The sequence below is a fragment of the Acartia tonsa genome, chromosome 5 (assembly GCF_053477335.1).
Source record: "Acartia tonsa isolate MP-2025a chromosome 5, ASM5347733v1, whole genome shotgun sequence".
In the NCBI taxonomy this organism is placed as follows: Eukaryota; Metazoa; Arthropoda; class Copepoda; order Calanoida; family Acartiidae; genus Acartia; species Acartia tonsa.
Window position 1 is genome coordinate 36,022,197 of NC_137264.1, and position 20,104 is coordinate 36,042,300.

Consider the following 20,104-nt stretch of genomic DNA (forward strand, 5'->3'; position numbering starts at 1 on the left):
ACTGATATGGTTCTCCTTTAGAGTGAAGCTTCTTATAAGTCCTAGGGTGGTTTTAGGCTGTTTAATTTTTATAAAAAAGTTGTTGTTTTAAGTTATTTTTCTGCACTTTCATGTCCCTTCTAATATATATTCCTAGATACTAGGGACGCAGACGCTATCTATAATACAAAGTAGAACGATGTCTGTCCGTCTGTCCGTCTGTCTGTCTGTCTGAAGCTTAAGATCTCAGTAACCGCTGAACCGATTAGGCTCTACTCTTGAGGGTATATACCTATTGGTCCTGTCGTGGTTTTAAGCTATTTTCTTGGGGGTGGGACACCCCTAACCCCCCTAAAAACAAAAAAATCCCCCCCTTATTTTTTATTCCAGCATTTATTTTGAATGTAAGAATAGCAACATTCTCTCACTAAAAACAATAAATATAAATTTTTTTTATCACCTCTTAGGGCAAAGCCCCTAGAGGCTAGGGGCGAAGCCGCTAGTTATAAAATAAAACACCAGTTTATGAAGAAATATTTTTTGCGGGAATAGTCCCTTTCGTGGCAATGCCCCTTAAGGAGCAATTATTCGTATTTTCACAGTAGCGAATCTCCTATTTCTAGCCCCTCGCGGGGGACTCTAACCTTGCAGGGCCAATTGCCTTACCCTGCGGGAAAATCACCTTACCAAATATAACCTAACCTAACCTAAAATAACCTATTAAAAGCAATAAAAAAAATAAAACGAATCGCCCCTTAAAGTGCATTGCCACGAAAGGGACTATATCCTTTTTTGATACTTTAATATGTAGTAATTTGGCCGGTTATCCGGCCAGATATCCGCTAATTTGGCCGGATAACCGGATATTTGCCGGATACCGGATATCCGGCATTTGAAATTAGCCGGATATCCGGTATCCGGTATCCGGCCAAAAAAATATCTGGCCCAACCCTAGTGTATTCCTTCAAACCTAAAACAGCCAGGAGCATAGCTACTCTCAGATTTTGTTGATAATAAAATAAAAACTAATAATAAAAAGTAAGTCTTAAAGTAAGATAAAGTATAGAATATAATCCAGGTAGAAGATTCTGCCTGGCTAGCCTGAAGTAAAATTGGAACTTTTGAAAGACCAAAATGTCTATATGGCTGTTGGTAAATCACATGATTTCAGTAATTATTCTGAAAATATTTAAAATAAATACCTTTTGCAATAATTTACTAACAGACATATAGACAATCATTCAGTTTTCTTTATCCTATTCACAATGGATTAAAATCTAATTTTATGTGCAAAGCCTTTAAAATTTTGATAGAGTAAGAAAATTACTTTTACTAAATTTTACATAAATATTGGTCTCAGAATTTTTATTATATAATGCACTACTAAGTTTGTTTTCAAACAGCTGATTTATACATACTAGCAACTACATCTATACATTGAGGTAGGGGAGGGGGGTGGTGGAAGAAGGGATTGGACACATTAAGCTGACCCTTGAATATTGTAAATGTGGTCAATCATACTAATAAAAATCAAAACAACTGTATTTACATTTATATGTACTTTTTTATCTTTGTCTTAAACGACCAAGCAACTTTTGCTCTGATCACTTCCTTAAGAGGTAATTTTCAGTGGTGTCAATGACACTATTATTTCAAAGGGTCAAAGAGTACCTTCTTTTCATATAAGATTTAATGTTGGTGAAGGACTCAAGAACAAATAATTTAAATGCAATCCCTTTTTTATATGTAAAGGCATGAAAATAAAACTTATGTTCATTAGATTTTAATCAAAAATAAATTATTCTAGTTTTGATCAACTAGTCACTGTGATATGTACTTTGGTATAATTTTCTTCACTGCGCATGTCAATCTTTCTTTCAAGTTTCCAAAAAATATTTAGGGTTTTCTATTCTATACTTTATCTTCTTTGTTAAAAACTGAACTTTTACATTTGAATTTAAGATGTTAATTTAAACATTTTGTTTAATGTATGCATGTAATTTCAGGAATTTGAACTGTTTGAATAACCTTGACCAATAAAGTTGGGGTATATCGAGAATCGTTCTGTTTATTTGTTATTTTTTTCATTGCAAAGCTTTTCTATAACTAGCTACCAAAACACTATCGATATAAAACTTTGATGATAGCTAGGTACGACTTAGAAAGTGGAGCAACTCTATAATCCATACCAGAAGGTCCGCATGTCTATTTTAAACAAACTGACTTTTTACTGTTTTAACAACAAATTTTTGTATGTTAACATCAATTTGGAATACTGATTCGAATTACAACAAGCTTCAATGTTATAAGTGAAGCATCTGTAAGTAACAAATTTAGTTGCAAGACTTATGTATTGACATTCTGCTTATTCAGTTCTTACACTCTACAAGTGCTAATGTTAGTATGTCCTTTGCTTTTATGGATGTTGTCATTCTTGTTAAATCTTATGCACATACTGAAGAAAAAATTACAATCATTACAATCGGCCTCCAGGTTAAGGTGCTGCATGTGTCATAACTCCCCCCCCCCCCACAGTAGAATTTTTTGGTCATTTTTATCCATCATCTATTTTGAGTGGAATGTCCCAAAGGCTAACATTACCATTTAAAAGTTGCCATACAAAAGATTTATTGTTATACTACAAAATAAGGCAAAATACAGCCATTTAGCTGAACATGGTCAAAGAAATATTTTAACAAAGTGAATTTTATCCTTAAAATCATCATACATTGCTTTTTCTACTTTTTCCTAGAATAAATTAGTGTGAAAAGCTGATTAAATGATATGTAACAATATTTCATTGATATAGACAGATTTTGCTACTTTAAAACACCAAGAAAAATTTGAAAAGTTGTGATAAATCTTATTTAAAATCAATGAGCGCCTCAAATAGCATCTTTGAAAAACATGTATTATTTACGTTTAAAGGATTTTCTAACTTGGGGAGCGGATTTTCCAAAAGTTATTTATGCCCTGATTAAATTCAAATATACATAATTCAAGGTTAGTTAATATCTCTTGGAAATTTGGCTCCCCAAAGTAACAATTTAGCTTTGAAAACAGACAGTTCATAGTTTTATTCATATAAATTAAACACTATTATGAAGTCAACTAAGGAAGTTATATTGCTTTTAAATAATCTATTATATAAAATACACAATAAAAAGCTTTCAATAAGTGTTAATTAGGTCTTAAGTCTTAAGTGAGTGCATAAAATCATTTTTGTTTCACAACATTTTTTATCAGAAATTTTGAATTTTTTATCATATGAGTAGAGTAGTTCTAGGGACATTTTTCATATCTAAAAGGACAATGATATGTATATAATCTGTTATATTACATAAGCCATAACCTGTATGTGAAAGGCTTCAACTGTATTTTTTGATAAAATAAGCTTTGGTTGGCATTTGTGACTGGTAAAGTTAAAAAATCACCAAAACAGCCAAAAAACCACTGTGCCCCCTTAAAGGGCGAATAGGTTGAATATGATATGGGCTTACAATTTAGGTGCAATTCTACACTTTTAGAATATCTATGCCAAATTTTAAAAATCAAAAAAACCTTAAGTAGATATTGGAATTTTCATGTTCACTTCAACATATAGAAAATGAGATAACCAACAAAATCGGCTTTTTTATCCTTTATAAGACTTTTTCTTGACTATTTTGCTTAAGTTTGATTGACTATTACATTGGCACGCATCTTAAATGATAGTTTAAATATTTATTTTTTTAGATTTTATACTATTTTATTAAATTTTTAAAAAGCGTAAAAATAATTTGCGTAAAAGTGCGTCAAGAGTATTGACTAGGGAAAATAATACGTCTTAAAGTTTATTTTCTGTACAAAGAACATTGATTAATTCTGGATGATATAAATACCCTAAAGTACGCATTTTTCAACACACAAAGACACACTAATCGAATGCAAAATTTTCTCCAGAAAAAAATATAAGAAAAAAGAAACAATGTTCGCCTACTTTTTTTGTCCCCTTTAAATTAATTATAACAATTACCATATAATTTTAATACTTACATGAAATAAAATTTCTCCTGTAAAGGTTTTAAAAAAAAAATAAAATTCATATACTTTATACTGTGTTGGGGAATAATTGTTAAGGAAGAAAACTTCCAAGATACAAAAAAAATACATTGATAACTGGTTTCCATGTTATTACAACTATCATTTAACGAAAGCTTTTTAATTCAACCTTGCTATGAAGCCTTGTGTGATGCTAGGGTGTTTGAGTTCTTAGGGAACCACACTATTTACATAATATTATCTTGAGATAGACAGGTTTTAAGCTATAAACAGACTTATACAATTGGATATGTCAATATCTTTAAGTTATTTATAATCTATGGAATATAGCCCATATCATATTCAACCTATATTCGCCCTTTAAATAGCATATTGACTGATTGTAACCTACATAGGTACATACGGATATACACATCCTAATTATAAAAATGTTTTGCTTTTTAAAATAGTAAATCAAGGGGGGGGGGATCAAAAGTTGCTACTTTATGGATGGTATGAACTAATTTGAAGAAAATTTTGAAATTGGGCTCCAGGTTCAGGTACTGCAGGCCTCCAGGTGGATCCTGGACAGGTAAAAATTAAAAATTTTTACGTTAAAAGTTAGAACAAAACTTATTTAACAAAAGTGGCTTCTTTGTAGATGGTATTAACTAATTTGAAGAAAATTTTTAAATTGGGCTCCAGGTTCTGGTACTGCAGGCCTACAGGTGGATCCTGGACAGGTAAAAATTAAAAATTTTTACTTTTAAAGTTAGAACAAAACTTATTTAACAAAAGTAGCTTCTTTATAGATGGTATTAACTGGTTTAAAGAAAATTTTGAAATCGGGCTCCAGGTTCAGGTATTGCAGGCCTCCAGGTAGATCCTGGACAGGTAAAAATTGAAATTTTTTACTTTAAAAGCTAGAACAAAACTTATCTAACAAAAGTGACTTCTTTATGGATGGTAGGAACTAATTCGAAGAAAATTTTGAACTTGGGCTCCAGGTCCAGGGAGTGCAGGCCTCCAGGTGGATCCTGGACAGGTAAAAAAAAATTTCAAGTCAGAACAAAACTTATTTAACAAAAGTTGATACTTTATGGATGGTATTAACTAATTTGAAGAAAATTTTGAAATTGGGCTCCAGGTTCAGGTACTGCAGGACTCCAGGTAGATCCTGGACAGGTAAAAATTTATTTTTTTACTTTAAAAGTTATAACAAAACTTATTTTACAGAAGTTGGTACTTTATGGATAATATTAACTAATTCAAAGAAAACTTTGAAATCGGGCTCCAGGTTCAGGTACTGCAGGCCTCCAGGTGGATCCTGGACAGGTAAAAACGGAAATTTTTTTCTATTTAAGTTAGGACAAAACTTATTCAACAAAAGTTGTTACTTTTAAGCTAGTATTACCTAATTTGAAGAAAAAGATGAAATCATGCTCCCAAATCAGGTACTGCAGGCCTCCAGATTGATAATGAACAAGTAAAAATGAAAATATTTTCCTTTTAAGTTATAACTATATATATTGAAATAAACTGCTACTTTGTTAATAAAAAGAAATTTGAAATCAGACACAAGGTTCAAGTTCTGTTGAACTCCAGATGGATTCTGGACAGGTATAAAATGAAAATATTTACCTTTTCAGTTAGAACAAAACTTTTTTACTAAAATAAATGCTACTTTTACTTCTTACTGGCCCTGATAAAACCAACCATTTTATTAAATTTTAAATTATATCTGAAAAAAATACTAACAATTGACTAGAATAAAATAAAAAACAATAACATATTGTCAACAGGTCAGTCATTAAAGGAAGTCTGAAGGAAATTCACTGCTCTACCTGCTGTAATTCTCTATCAGTCTTTAAGCAATTAGAGTGGCGTATTTCCTGGAGGCTTTCTTCAATTATCAAGTAGGTATAAAAATATATGAAAACTTTCTTAAAGAACACTTTTCCAATGGATGTAGAATATATTGGATATAATGAGAGGGGAAAAATTGTCGTCAATTTAGCTTGCCAAAATGAAACTCATTTATTGGTCAGTTCATTCTTCCAGTAGCTGGGAGGGGACAGGTTAAAGGGGAAAAACTTAAATAGTAAAGAATTTCCGTTTTTACCTGTCCAGGATTCACCTGGGGGCCTGCAGTACCTGAACCTGGAGCCCGATTTTAAAATTTTCTTTAAAGTAAGTTTTGTTCTAACTTTTAAAGTAAAAAATTAAAATTTTTACCTGTCCAGGATCTACCTGGAGGCCTGAAATACCTGAACCTGGAGCCTGATTTCAAAATTTTCTTGAAATTAGTTAATACCATCTATAAAAAAGCTACTTTTGTACAATAAGTTTTGTTCTAACTTTTAACGTAAAAATTTTTAATTTTTACCTGTCCAGGATCCACCTGGAGGCCTGCAGTATTTTAAAATCACCTTATTTTTCTTGATTTTCCAATTTTGTTGAGCTATACCAGCCTGCAGTACCTGAACCTGGAGCCCGATTTCAAAATTTTCTTTAAATTAGTTCATACCATCCATAAAGTAGCAACTTTTATTAAATAAGTTTTGTTCTAACTTGAAATTTATTTTTTACCTGCCCGATTTCAAAATTTTCTTCAAATTAGTTCATACCATCCATAAAGAAGCCACTTTTGTTAAATAAGTTTTGTTCTAACTTTTAAAGTAAAAAATTAAAATTTTTACCTGTCCAGGATCTACCTGGAGGCCTGCAGTACCTGAACCTGGAGCTCGATTTCAAAATTTTCTTCAAATTAGTTAATACCATGTATAAAGAATCCACTTTTGTTAAATAAGTTTTGTTCTAACTTTTAAAGTAAAAATTTTCAATTATTACCTGTCCAGGATCCACCTGGAGGCCTGCAGTATTTTAAAATCACCTTGTTTTTCTTGATTTTCCAATTTTGTTGAGCTATACCAGCAAACGGAAGTAAGCAAAACTGCCTGCTCCAGGGGGAAATGAAAACCAGGGTAGTAGAGGGGGGATTCATACTGAGAATTATGCAATTATGAAACTGGAAACTGATTATTTTTGCAATTTTCTGGAACCAGGTGACAAAAACTGGTTCGGCACTAATGGGTTAATAATACAGACCGATTTAATAATTGCATTAATATGTTATGATGTTTAACTTTAAAATGGTGTAATTATAGTTATATAAAGCCTAGAAAAATGATAAACATACCTACAGAAGGGTTAAATAATTCTCTTTTTAATAATATGAATATTATTTAGAAACAAGAACGAGAACAATGCATAGCAGTGTAAAATATAAATTGATATTTTTTTTTCTCCAAAATTCAATTCCTTCTGGTGATGTTATAAATAATATATCAAAAGTCAAATTTAGTTGCATGTTATATGAATATATAAAGCTTTTTTACAGCCAAAAAATTGGGGAAAAAATATCATTTATGGAGCAACAACAAAAGTGGGTTTATCACAAAACCTCGATTTTTTAGTCAACTGTTCTATAAACAACCAAGTCATTACCTGTACATTATAAAGCAATGCCAGACGATTAAAATGAGGTATTAAGCACTTTCTAACTCCAAAAAATGATTCTTCTAGAGCAAAAATTAGTTTAGCATTTTTGGTGACTCAAATTTGAAATTTGATTTGTAGCTAGAGAAAAATATTAAAAAAAAACATACTTTTTTATCTAAGAGGCAAATTAATGGTATCAATATATTCGCAGATGTCTCATATACAGTTTAATACACTTTTAAGTCCATTATTTTTGGGCTTTGAGTGAACGTCTAATAAGATTGAATTCATCTCTACTGTAGAACATTTTTCGAATGTAGTAAATATGCATTGGACGTCTATATAACGCATCCAATGACCTATTTCATCATTTGTATTTTGCTTAATTCTATTCTTTACAAATCAAATATCCTATAATATAAAGCAATAAGTTTTTTTTATCTGAAGCTGAAGATCTCGAAAAATGCTTGTCTAAATTGTTTGTTCTTTTCAGGAAAACTTTATAAATGTATTAGGGGTGGTCAAAGCTAGAGGCTAGGGTCAAAGCTCAAAGCAACTAGAATTTTAAAAAGTAACAGGAGGTCTCTTTCTTTGTATGCAAATTTATAAGAGCGATCTTCAAATAAGCACCTCTAATAGTACATTAAACATTATTTTGTAAACACAAACCTCCTAATGGGACAAACCTAATAAAGACAAACGTCCTAAAGGGACATCTATTAAGTAAAACCTCCTTCTATTGTACAGTTCATTGACTCTGCTGAACTTTGTTCCTATAACAACATATCATATCATAATCACAATGGGAAATAAAATATTCTACCTCCAAAATAATTAAAATATAAAAATTTTCAAAATAGAAAAAAAAAACCTAAGAGGATTATACCTAATTTCCTTGTGAAGAAGAGGTCATATGTGCAAGGAGTAAGGGAGAGGCAATTAATTCAATTTAAGAGTTTTTGCTGAAAGACCATGAAATACAGATTTATCCAGAAAATGTTAAAGGGTGTGGTAATAGAATTTAAAAAACTATAAAATAAGAAAAAAGTTCCAAGAAAAAAAGCATTCATTTGAAAATGAAATTACCAGCAAATCAGACTGACGTAACCATTCTGTAATTAATTACTATAAAAATTGTCCATGGAACCCGTTCAATCCATAGCCCAATAACCCCAAATTGTAAGGGTTCTAAAATTGTTTATTACACAAAGATCAGATTGAAATTTTTATCTATCAGATGATATTTTCTGGAGAAAAAAATGTTACAAAGAGCTATCTTATAACAAATTAAGTTTATTGATACTCGTCTGCAAAACTAACGTTGCGAGTTAGCAGCATAATACCCAAAATCAGTCAGAACCTGCTAAATTCTTGCACATTCCCTTTAAGCCAGTATCCAAAGTCTGAGACTCCTAAATATTGAATATTCAATCCATTGTCCCCTCCCTTACTCCCTGCATATATGTCTGGCAGTTAGAGAATTATTTTTAGTAGCGAAGCTTATCTTCGAGTAGACCTCATTAGTAAGGACTTATTTGCCCATTTGATCTAATGACCCATCTGTTATGGAACCAACGAATAATAACAGACAAAATTTTTAAAAACATTCATTAGGATATACACCGAAGCAATTTCTTATTTTTAGGCGCCAAGCACTTGATTTTGCGAAGCCCCTAGCACAATATATATCGACTAGAGGCTGCTCCCCTATAATATAGTGGCTGTGTTTTCTAAGGGGTAAGAAAAGGGGTACAAAATAGCTAAAAAAAGATTAAAATTTAGAATTGAAAGACCCTAAATTCATCCAAGTACCCATGTTAAGCTTCAAAGAAAAGTAGAACTCAATAGGTTCAGTAGTCATTAAAATCTTAAGCTTCCGCCAAAAAAAACTTACTCCTTTTTTATTAGGATGGTTAAACATACAATATCGGAAAAAAATATATCGTACTATAATCATTACTTTAAATAAAAATTACAAAAAAATATTTAGTTGGCACTTAACAATGTTGGCGAAATGGTACAGGATATTTTTTCAGATTGTGGCTGCTGTAATTTTTGTTTTTCAAGCACAGGTAAAGTTTAGCTATTTGATCTCCCTAAGCCAAGAATTTTTTTTTTTTTTTAGGGGGGGGAGCGGATATTTGTCCTATCGATTTAAATTGGTATGGTGATTCCTGGAGCATTAGGTACGATTTAGAAATCATTACAACTCTATAGTCGTTACTAGAATGTACGTACGTCTATTTAAAATATGTTTATATTTACCTTTATAAAAAAATTTCCATATGATATAAAATCATGTTCCTCTTATTTTAAGAATGTTAATTAACTGTAATCCAGTTCTAAAAATGTTAGTATGTCTGAAAATAGTACCCTCCATTTAAGTAGTTTTGCAAAAATTTTGTTTAGACTGATGCATTTATATTCTTTATAAACGTTGTTCAGATAAAAACAAAATTTGCTTTTGAATAAAGCATAATAATGAATAATTTGCAGTATCATAGGAGAAAGTAATTATTTAACAGATTTGCGCACCAAATGAAACTTATGTGTGACCAAAGACTAGAAATGCCGCATAAAATTTTTCATGTTGTTTATTTTAATGAAAAATTCATAAATTTAATAAAAATTAATATAAATCCTAAACAATATTACCCAATTTGTAGATTATTGGTTGAACATTTTAGACACAAATAGTTTGGAACCAACCAATCAAAATTCAATAAAACTACCAAAGTTTTGAGCCAACAAATATGATAAACTTAAGTTTATTCAAACAAAAGTGTAGGAAGAATTTGTTACATTCCATTTTTTTCAGGTTTAGATGTCTCTAAGGTTTCCATTTTTTAGGAAGAAGTGTAAAATTATTTCCTATTAATTTTAAGTTACTTATTTCTTGTAACTAATGAGACTCAGGATGACATCACTTTGTCCCATAGTATATAGTGGTTAGCGCACTATCATATTGCTGGGAAAATCCGAGTTGAAGTCCATTAATAGACTTTGCACTTGGCTGACAAATGTAGTCGCACTTTGTCAAAATATGTATTCATACAACCTTCCCTAAGATTAACTCGGGTTGTAAGGAGAGAGATTTGTAGAAAGTTAATATTCTACCTATCAAGCAATTAAATCATGCTTTCTCTCGTACATGCTCCTTATTTACATGAGAGTGCGAGTGTCATTAATAGGTAGGCTCAATATGGAAGTAACACCTGCCAAAACTAAAGGCCAGGGTTATATAATTATCAAGTAGTTTCCACGAGAATTGCGCGTCAGCTTGTACTGTAACATGTTACAGCTGTACACGAAGCCTACCAATCTAAAATCGACCAAAGGAATCTCACTTCCAGTCTCTTATACCCGCGACCGTGGCTCAACACGTAGCGCATCCGCTCGTCGTCGGGAAGGTGATAGGTTCGAATCTCGGGCCGACACCGCGTCATAACTAAAGACGTTAAAAATGGTTCCTACTGCTGCTATGTCAGATGCGCGACATAAATAGTTAGAGTAGGAGGAATGCCTTGGCCCAAAACAGACGCAACTCGTTACCATGCACAGTTGGGACTTCTCAGACAAAGGTCGTGCATCACAGAGAGTTGGTTGTCTGATGGATGTTACTTAGCCTAATATCCTTGGGTGTTTGGACAGAGAAGGGTGCATTAGTCATCCTTAGTTCTCCTGGATTGCTGGACCAGGACCTGGACAGTACATCAAGTCGATAAGGTCCTGTACTGCAATCCCGCCCGTACGAGGAAATCTAGGAAGATCCAGTCTCCTTGTGCATCTAAATCCTAACTTCAGAGAATCAGGGCTACAAGCAACAACATCACTGTCAACGTTAAAGTTTCTTCATATTTTCTATAATTATATGTATGAAGTAGTTTATTTTATGTCTAATAATGTTGCAATTAATGTCCAATAAGCAAAGTTTACTTTCATAAATTAATTGTAAGGTTTGAGCTCAGGTGTTTACAAAGGTTAAGTAGTTGAAAAGTACAATTTATTCCAATTTTAAGATTCAACCAAAAGGAGCATGAAAAAATAATTACAGGTCTCTGTAAGAATATACAGCAAATTTAATTAAGTTGTATTAACTAACTCTAAAAATAATGTTGTACTGATAAGTACATATAGGGGAAAAATAATGATCAATAATAATAATTATATTTAATTAACTTTTTCATTTTGCAATATTTTGGTTGAAAAGTATACTATCGAAATAGGTAAGTTTAAATCAATGTTTTCTTTTCGGCTACATGCAAAAAATTTTTTATGTTCTTGAGAATTTTTTTCTCTCAAAGTCATTTTTTATTAAAAATCTTTTTTAATACTGTGCACATTGATATATAAAATAAGTCGCTGTTAATTTAATTTCTATACCTTTAAAAAGAAGCAGGGGCCAGAAATAGGAAAAAAACTATGTGAAAGTACGATGAAACTTTCCATATGAGGCGTTGCCACGAAAGGGGCTATACTCAAAGGGATTAAGGAAGTAATGAGTGAGAGGGGATAATGGGTATTTTGTAAAACTAAGAATCACAATTGAATTTAAAAAGATAACTGATTATTTGTTTTCAAATATTTGGTGGATTAACAAAAGTCCTCAGCCATACAGAAAAATTATGTTTAGCATCTTTTCATATTCAGTTTAAGCTGTTTATTATACATTGCAAGAAATATATATTTCAGTATGGCTTCAAAACTGAAAATATCTGCTGGATTAGGACCGGTTTTCAGTCATGATTAAGAATTATGTAAAACATTGTATTAAAGACAATTTTCCACAAAAACTAAAAAAATTAATAATACTAATGCCAGTTTTGTAACCCTGGGTCCTTCAATGCTGACAAAACTGGTTTCAATATTTGAAATTTTCATTTAATATCCAAGGAAAACTGTCTATAACACTATGAATGTATGAAATGTTTAATTCAGGAGTCTATCTGGAAGTATTTTCAATATCCAGTTGTGATGCAAACATCATCTTTTCATTTGAGCCAATTATCTTTGCCTCCGCCTCTTATCTACATTTGTTACATCAGTAAATTTGACTATGGACTAGCCAGAGAATATGGATATAGTTCTTTGTCCAATTTCCTTGCTGGAAGATTGAATGGCAATAGGTTTCCTGCTTCCTGGACAGGTAAATAGAAAATGTCATCTTTGTTTTAACCAACCCCTTTACTTTTGCACATACATTTTTGAAGATGAAAAGGTTTTCCTTTATTCTAATTTAATTAATGTATAACTGATTTTTAATGAAATTTTTACAATACTTTCTTTTTTCACAGGCAACAAGAAAGATTCATCATATGCTGATTTAGTAGAAAAATTCTTTGAAAAAAACTTTACACAGGTGCAAGAAAAAATTATGTTTGTCATATGATTATAAAATTCTACAAAAATTTATATAAGGTTGAAGTTTCAAATGGTGACCCTAAATTGATATTCTTTCCTCACTATGGTTACTGTCTCAATGTTACAGGATCTTTCAACAATTACTTAAATTCAGATTTTATTCATAATATTGAATTTTCTGTATTAATTTTAAATTAATCCTTTTTCCTAATTATTTAATGCAATGATAAGAAAGGTTGAAATTATTATGAAGATTACAAACTTGGTTCAGATATTAATATCAGGACAAAGGATAAGAAAATTAGAGTTTTTCTAGCAACAGGTAATGAATTACCCTAAAAGTAACTTGATTTAAAATTATTGTTTTAAAAGAACACAAACAAGGGAATGTAAAAGGCTTTTATACTGTCATTATACTGATAATACGTTTTAATATTTAGATAAAGTGTATGCTAATGCTCTAACCATGGATAGAAGTCCTCTTACATCTTTCATAATTGAGAAACATGATAAAGACAACTCAGACTACAAGGTTGATGATCTCTCATTTAGCATTGTTGATGATACTATCCTTGATGGAGATACATGCACTGACTATGCAAAGTATGACTCAAACTATGAAGATTGTTTAGTTAAGCATTATAGAGAAGAATTGAGCACCACTTATGGTTGCCAACATTTTCCACCATGGATAGAAGGCCACTGCACTTCGTCTGGTGAAACAAATAAGGAATATAAAGATACCTCACTCCTGGATAAAGTATGGAGAGACATAGACAAACTGACTGATGGATTGCCTATAGAAGTAATGAAGAAATGTAAACAACCATGCAAGAGGTAACTCTTAACTATAATGTTAATTACTTTAGGTTAAATCCTAAAATATTTCCTATTCTAGCATAGAAATTAGATTCCCTTGGCCTTACATAGAATAAGGCTTCAAATTTGGGGTATTGGGTCTAATTGTGACAGTCTTTCAGCAGTTAGAGTGGTGTATTTCTCGCAGACTTCCTTTAAGGTTGTAAATCAAATTCATTTCCTTATTTAATTTTTATCAAAATTTTAAAGTTAAAGCAACAACAAGGTGGGTAAATACAAATGTTCACCCCCTCCATATTCAATTAAATCATAATTATTAGATAATCATAAAGATATAAAATAAGGTTAAAAATCAGCAAGATCAAGAGAGGTGATTGGCCTTTTTACAAGTTAGATCCACGTCTAACCCTTCTAATGAATGATGAAACTGTAGTGGTGCAAACGGTAAGAAATAATTTCATTTTTATCTTACAAAGGATCTTAAGGGATAGGACTATGGAAAATGAATTTATGTATGCACAATTACATTCTCAATGATGATAAAAATCACCCCTTCTCTAGTTCAAAATTATTCCTAAAAAGAGTAAACCAATTAATCAAAACTTTTACAAAAAATGTTCTTAAGTTTTGAAGCCAAGGAATGAGAGAATGATTAATAAAACTTCTTGTAAATAAGTGTAATTTACATTCCAATGTCCCCTCTCTCCCTGATCAAAGCACATATTAATTACATTTTTTAGTACGCTATTAATTTAATGTGATATGTTGTATTTTTTTGCTTTAAAAAAAATATTGAGTGATTTGTGAGTGCTTTTTTGTAAGTTGTTTGTTGAATGATTCAATAAAGATTCCTAGATTAAGTGCTGACCTAAGAATTTATTAATCAAAAACTGTATATTTTAGGCAACATACAGCTTCCCATTTTTTACTCTCATAGTGGAACTAGGTATCAACAATTTTTTTTATATATCTAATGTTTTTACTATCTAAACCTTTTTTCATCTCAGAAATAATGAAAAGGTTGATAAGAAAACAAAGATGACAACATCCATAAAAGCGAAGCACTGAAACGGTAGGACAAACGGACATTAACAATTGTATAGTGTCAGAATTGAATAATCAGAATATAAATGTATAAGAGTTTAAGCAAAATTGTAAGTAAATTTGTGAAAAACTGCTTGATATATTATAATGTTAATGGACATACTTACATTTTTTAAGGCTTGATTATAGAGTTGCTTCGCTTTTAACATTGTACTTTGTTTTCCCAGGAATCAATATAAAAAAATCAGATCAATGGGATAATTAGATCACATAAAAATTTGTTGTTAAAAAAGTAGAAAAATCAACATGTTTAAAATGGACTTACGGACATTCTGGTAATGATTATAGAGTTGCCACGCTTTCTAAACCGTACTTAACTTAACCATTCTACTGAAATTGATAAGACAATTCTAATATGCCTAAATTAACGAAAAAAGCCATCCGTCTCGGACGGACGGACCGACCCTAATTATAGAAAAGCTTCTTTTTAAAAAATATCATTATTTTTAAAAAGTCTTTAGGTATTTGTCTAAAAAGTTTATTCATCTAATTTTTTAAACATTTTTTACATAGAAATTAAAGTTCATATATTTTATTTAGTCATCTTTTTATCCACATCAATTAAAGTACACCAAATAAGATGAGTTATTAGAGATAAACATATTTATATATTTTTCAGGAAGTGCACTTAGTTTGTGGTTAGGATTTTCAGCCATCAGCTTTTATGATATGGGTATGTCTTGTTCTTTATTCATGTATAACTAATTACTACTGAACATTATTTTGTCTATGCAGCAGCCAATTTTCAGTTCCAATTTAGTTATGATTAAGCAACAATTGAAAAATCCTATCAAATGTGCCAAAAAAAGCAAAGAAGTGTATTTCCTAATTTAGTAATAATGTAGGATAGGAACTTTTTTTTGGATATTGTAGGCCTCTTGTGCCAAATTTTTTACCCAGTACAGAAAATAAGCTTCTCGCTAATGGTATTGTTTACAACAAAATTTTTAAAACTTAGGGATTATAATTGTGCTATAATTCAACCATTCTGTGCTTCAACCTATGATGAAATATACTTTTTGGTAGCGAAGCTACTCTATAATTCACGTTGTCTGTCCATACTTAAGTCAATCAGTCCAGATTGCTATATGGACTCGGGGAGTTGTGATTTTCTCTGCTTCTAATATAGATAAAGAGTTGTAATTTTTAATTAAGATTTTTAAGACGTATATGCGCGTTTAATCAAAATATTGTCTTGTCTGCATGTCTCTCCTTCATGCTTTAGAAGACCTAAACATTTTTTTTTACAAATTTTCTTATAATTTCAGCATATTCTTTCTATATATTTTTCTTTTTCATGACAACTTATTATCTCATCTATAACTGAATTTGTCTGCATCCATGTTTAGGAGTAGATGCTTGGTTTGGACTAAGAAAATTTCTGGGAGGAAGCAATGTTAACAATCGCGTTCATCTATTTTAGAGTCACAATTAGGTAGAATCACATACAATTTATACTGATCTCATTTTATTTAACAGTATATGATTAGGCATATTACATATCTATGTACATTTTAAGTAGATATAACTTTCTTGTCTATGGGCTTATCAACAAAAAATGAATATATTATACATACTTTTTAAAGCGAAGCTTTTCTATAATTAGGGTCGGTCCGTCCGTTCGTCCGTACGTCCGTCCGAGATAGCTAGCTATTATTCGTTAATTTAGGCATGTTAAAATTGTCCTATCGATTTCAAACTTTGCATGGTGATTCCTGTAGTAGTTAGGTACGACTTAGAAAGCGTAGCAACTCTATAATCGTTACCAGAATGTCCGTTCGTCCATTTTAAACATGTTGATTTTTGTACTTTTTTAATCACAATTTTTTATGTTATAAAATCATCCGATCGATCTGATTTTTTTATTACTGATTCCTATTACAATAAGGTACAATATTATGAGCAAAGCATCTCTATAATCAAGTATTAAAAATGTCAGTATGTCCTCAAACAGAATTCTGTATTTAAGAAGTTTTGCAACAAATTTACGTATAATTTTGTTAAACCTTTTATTTTCATATTTTGTGTATTCAGTTCTGACACTCAACAAAAGTTAATGTTCGTCTGTCATATCGTTTCAGAGCTTCGCTTTTATGGATGTTGTCATACTTGTTCTAAAAATATATTCTGGTAAAATAATTAAATAATTGTCAGTTTATTCTTAACTCCACTGTAATTAGGATAGAATAATTTTTGTGATGAATAAATTATTGTTGTATACCAGTTAGTACTTTGCCCATGTAGACTATAGTTTTCAAGCTGTTACTCTGTTGTCGACAAAAGAGTTTTTGTTATATATAAAACTTGTGGCTCCGTCACCAGCCTTTAGGAGCTTCGGCACAAGAGGGGATAGGGGACACCCTCCACAAAGGACTTCCAGATAAATAAAGATGAAAAATGATTAAGTTTAATGCTGGAACACCTCTCTGAATAGATAAGTAAAACATGCAAAAAAAATATTAAGAAACAAGGATGACAACATTCATTAAAACGAAGCTCTAAAACATTAACAATTGTAGATTTTCAGAAGCTTTCTAAATTGTACATGAATCACCATCCCAAGTTTGAATTCGATTGTTAAATTCTTACTTGCCTAAGTTAACGATTACGGACAAACGGACGGACCTACCCTAATTATAGAAAAACTTCGCCTTTAAAAAAGAAAAATCTAGTGAAATACATTTCAGGGATGGTAGCTTTACTGATAACTTTATTTGATTTCAAATTTTTAACTATCTCTCTCCTACTAATTTGTTTTGTCACTTCTTTTAACTATATTCTCCGTAGAAGTCTCCTTTTTGCAAAGGGTTCAAGGGTTAAGACAATGGACGGTAAATTGATGTACACCTCCAATATTGATGTACATATGTAAACAATATTACCCCTTCAGTAGATTTAGACCGCCCAAACTTTTTAAACTAATGAATGAGGTAGCATGTTTACAAAACTTTGTATAATAATAATTTACATTCAAAATATCCACTTCCTCCCTGCCTATTCTAAGTTTAAAGAAAGCGTTAATTAATGAATCAATGGAACACCACCAAATTTTCCTTAAATTATTAACTTACTTCGCTTTGTCAATAATAACTGGCTTGTATTTGTCAACATACATCTTTTTTAGATCTTAACAAGGATGACAACATCCATAAAAGCGAAGCACTGAAACGGTAGGAAAAACGGACATAACACTTGTATAGTGTCAGAACTGAATAATCAGAATATAAATGTATAAGAGTCGAAGCAAAATTTTAAGTAAATTTGTTGAAAAGCTGCTTGATGCAGGATAATGTTTATGGACATACTTACATTTATAAGACTTGAATTTAGAGTTGCTTCGCTTATATCATTATACTTTGTTGTGCCAGGAATCAATACAGAAAAAATCAGATGAATCGGATAATTAGATCACATAGAAATTCGTTGTTAAAAAAGCAAAAAAACTCAACATGTTTAAAATGGACGTACGGACATTCTGGTAATGATTATAGAGTTGCTACGCTATATAAATCGTACCTAACTACTAAAGTAATCACCATGCAAAGTTTGAAATCGATAGGACAATTCTAACATGCCTAAATTAACGAAAAAGCTATCCGTTACGGACGTACGGATGGCCCGACCCTAATTCTAGAAAAGCTTCGCTTTTAAAAAAGTATAATAAATATTTATAGAAAGTTAAAGTATCCATGTTTGTTGTCTGTCTTTACTGACGGATCATGCTAACCGCTAAACCGATATGGATGGTTCTCCTCCTTGGCAGTGATATTCTTTTAGTTCCATATAAATTTAACTAGCGGCTACGCTCCTAGAGGCCTCTAGGAGCACTTAAGGAGGGGGGAGTTGAATCCCAAAAAAATCCCATTTTTTTAAATTTAATTTTTGCGGAGGGGCGCTAATTTTTTTCTAGGGGCGATTACTCTTGGGAGGGTGGCTGTACCCTCCCCAAAAATAGTTAATAACCTTCCCAGGACCTATGAGAAGCTACCCTGTTAAGGAGTACCCGATCAGTTCAGCAGTTAGCAAGATCCTTCGGTACAGACAAAAAAGCTTATTACTTTATATATTAGGATAACCATTTCCTTACAATAGAAAGTTTTCTTTCTAAAACTAAAATTAAAAGTTGTGGGTTACCTCCCCCCTCCCTCTTTAGCCTAAGTGACGCTATTCTATTAATCTGATTTTGGAACAAAGGACAGTAATAAATGCGACGGATCCAAAGAATTAAAAATATAAAAAAAAAAAAAAGATTCCGAGGACAACAAGGTTACGGTACAATATTTTAAGCACCTGTATAATAAAGATATAAAAATTTAAGTATGTCCTCAGACAGTCTCCTGTACTTACTTAAATTTTGTAACAGATTTTTGTTCAGACTTAAAAATTAATATTCTGCTTAATAGGTACAGACACTGTACATACAAGTGTTAATGTTCGTTTGTCCTTGCGATTTTGTAGCTTCGCTTATATGGATGTTGTCATCCTTGTTTTTACATAAAATGGGGTTACTACTTTTAAAAAAATGTTTAATTCCAAACAAATTTGGTGAGAAAAATATAACCTCCTCTTATTGGATAATAGAGATTCGATAAATGCTAGGGGGGTTGAAGGTACTATTTAATGAAAAGACAAATTTTGAATTATATTTCGTTTAAATTATAATAGGTCTTCCTTGTTGACTCTTTAATGATAAAAAATACATATCCTTTTTATTGACTTAATCATCATTACATTGCATTTATCATATTTTATCATTATAATTTGTATCTACTTGTATTTGTTAAAATCCTTTCCTCATGAGCCATTGATTAACATGGATGACAATATCGATAAAAGCAAAGCTCATGTAATCACAAGGTCAGAAAAACAAACATTTACAAATATATCAAATTACAGGAATCATAATTCCAAATTCGAAAAATTTGACTTTATATAACATTTCTTAAATAAGGACAAGGGATATATGTTTTACGAACGAAAAACCATACCAAGTGTAGAGAAGCTTTGCTTTAAAAATACAAAAGAAACATTGTAGCTTTAATTACCTAATCCTTGCTACTTGTTTCCCAATATAGGCCTCATAAGAAATAGTTTTGCGTGCACTTTCATAACTTTTAATGGGTGCTCTCAAACTTTGTTTTATTTAAAAACACAAGTGATTTTTTTGGGTGGCCTACAAATACTATCGATGAAAATAGCAAAAAAAAACCTGTTAAGCATCTATAGCTTAGAAATAAAAAAAACAATTGTTAATATACAACTACAATTATAATATATCATTTAACTTTAAGGTGTCCCTTTTGCGTGTTTAAGTGTGTGT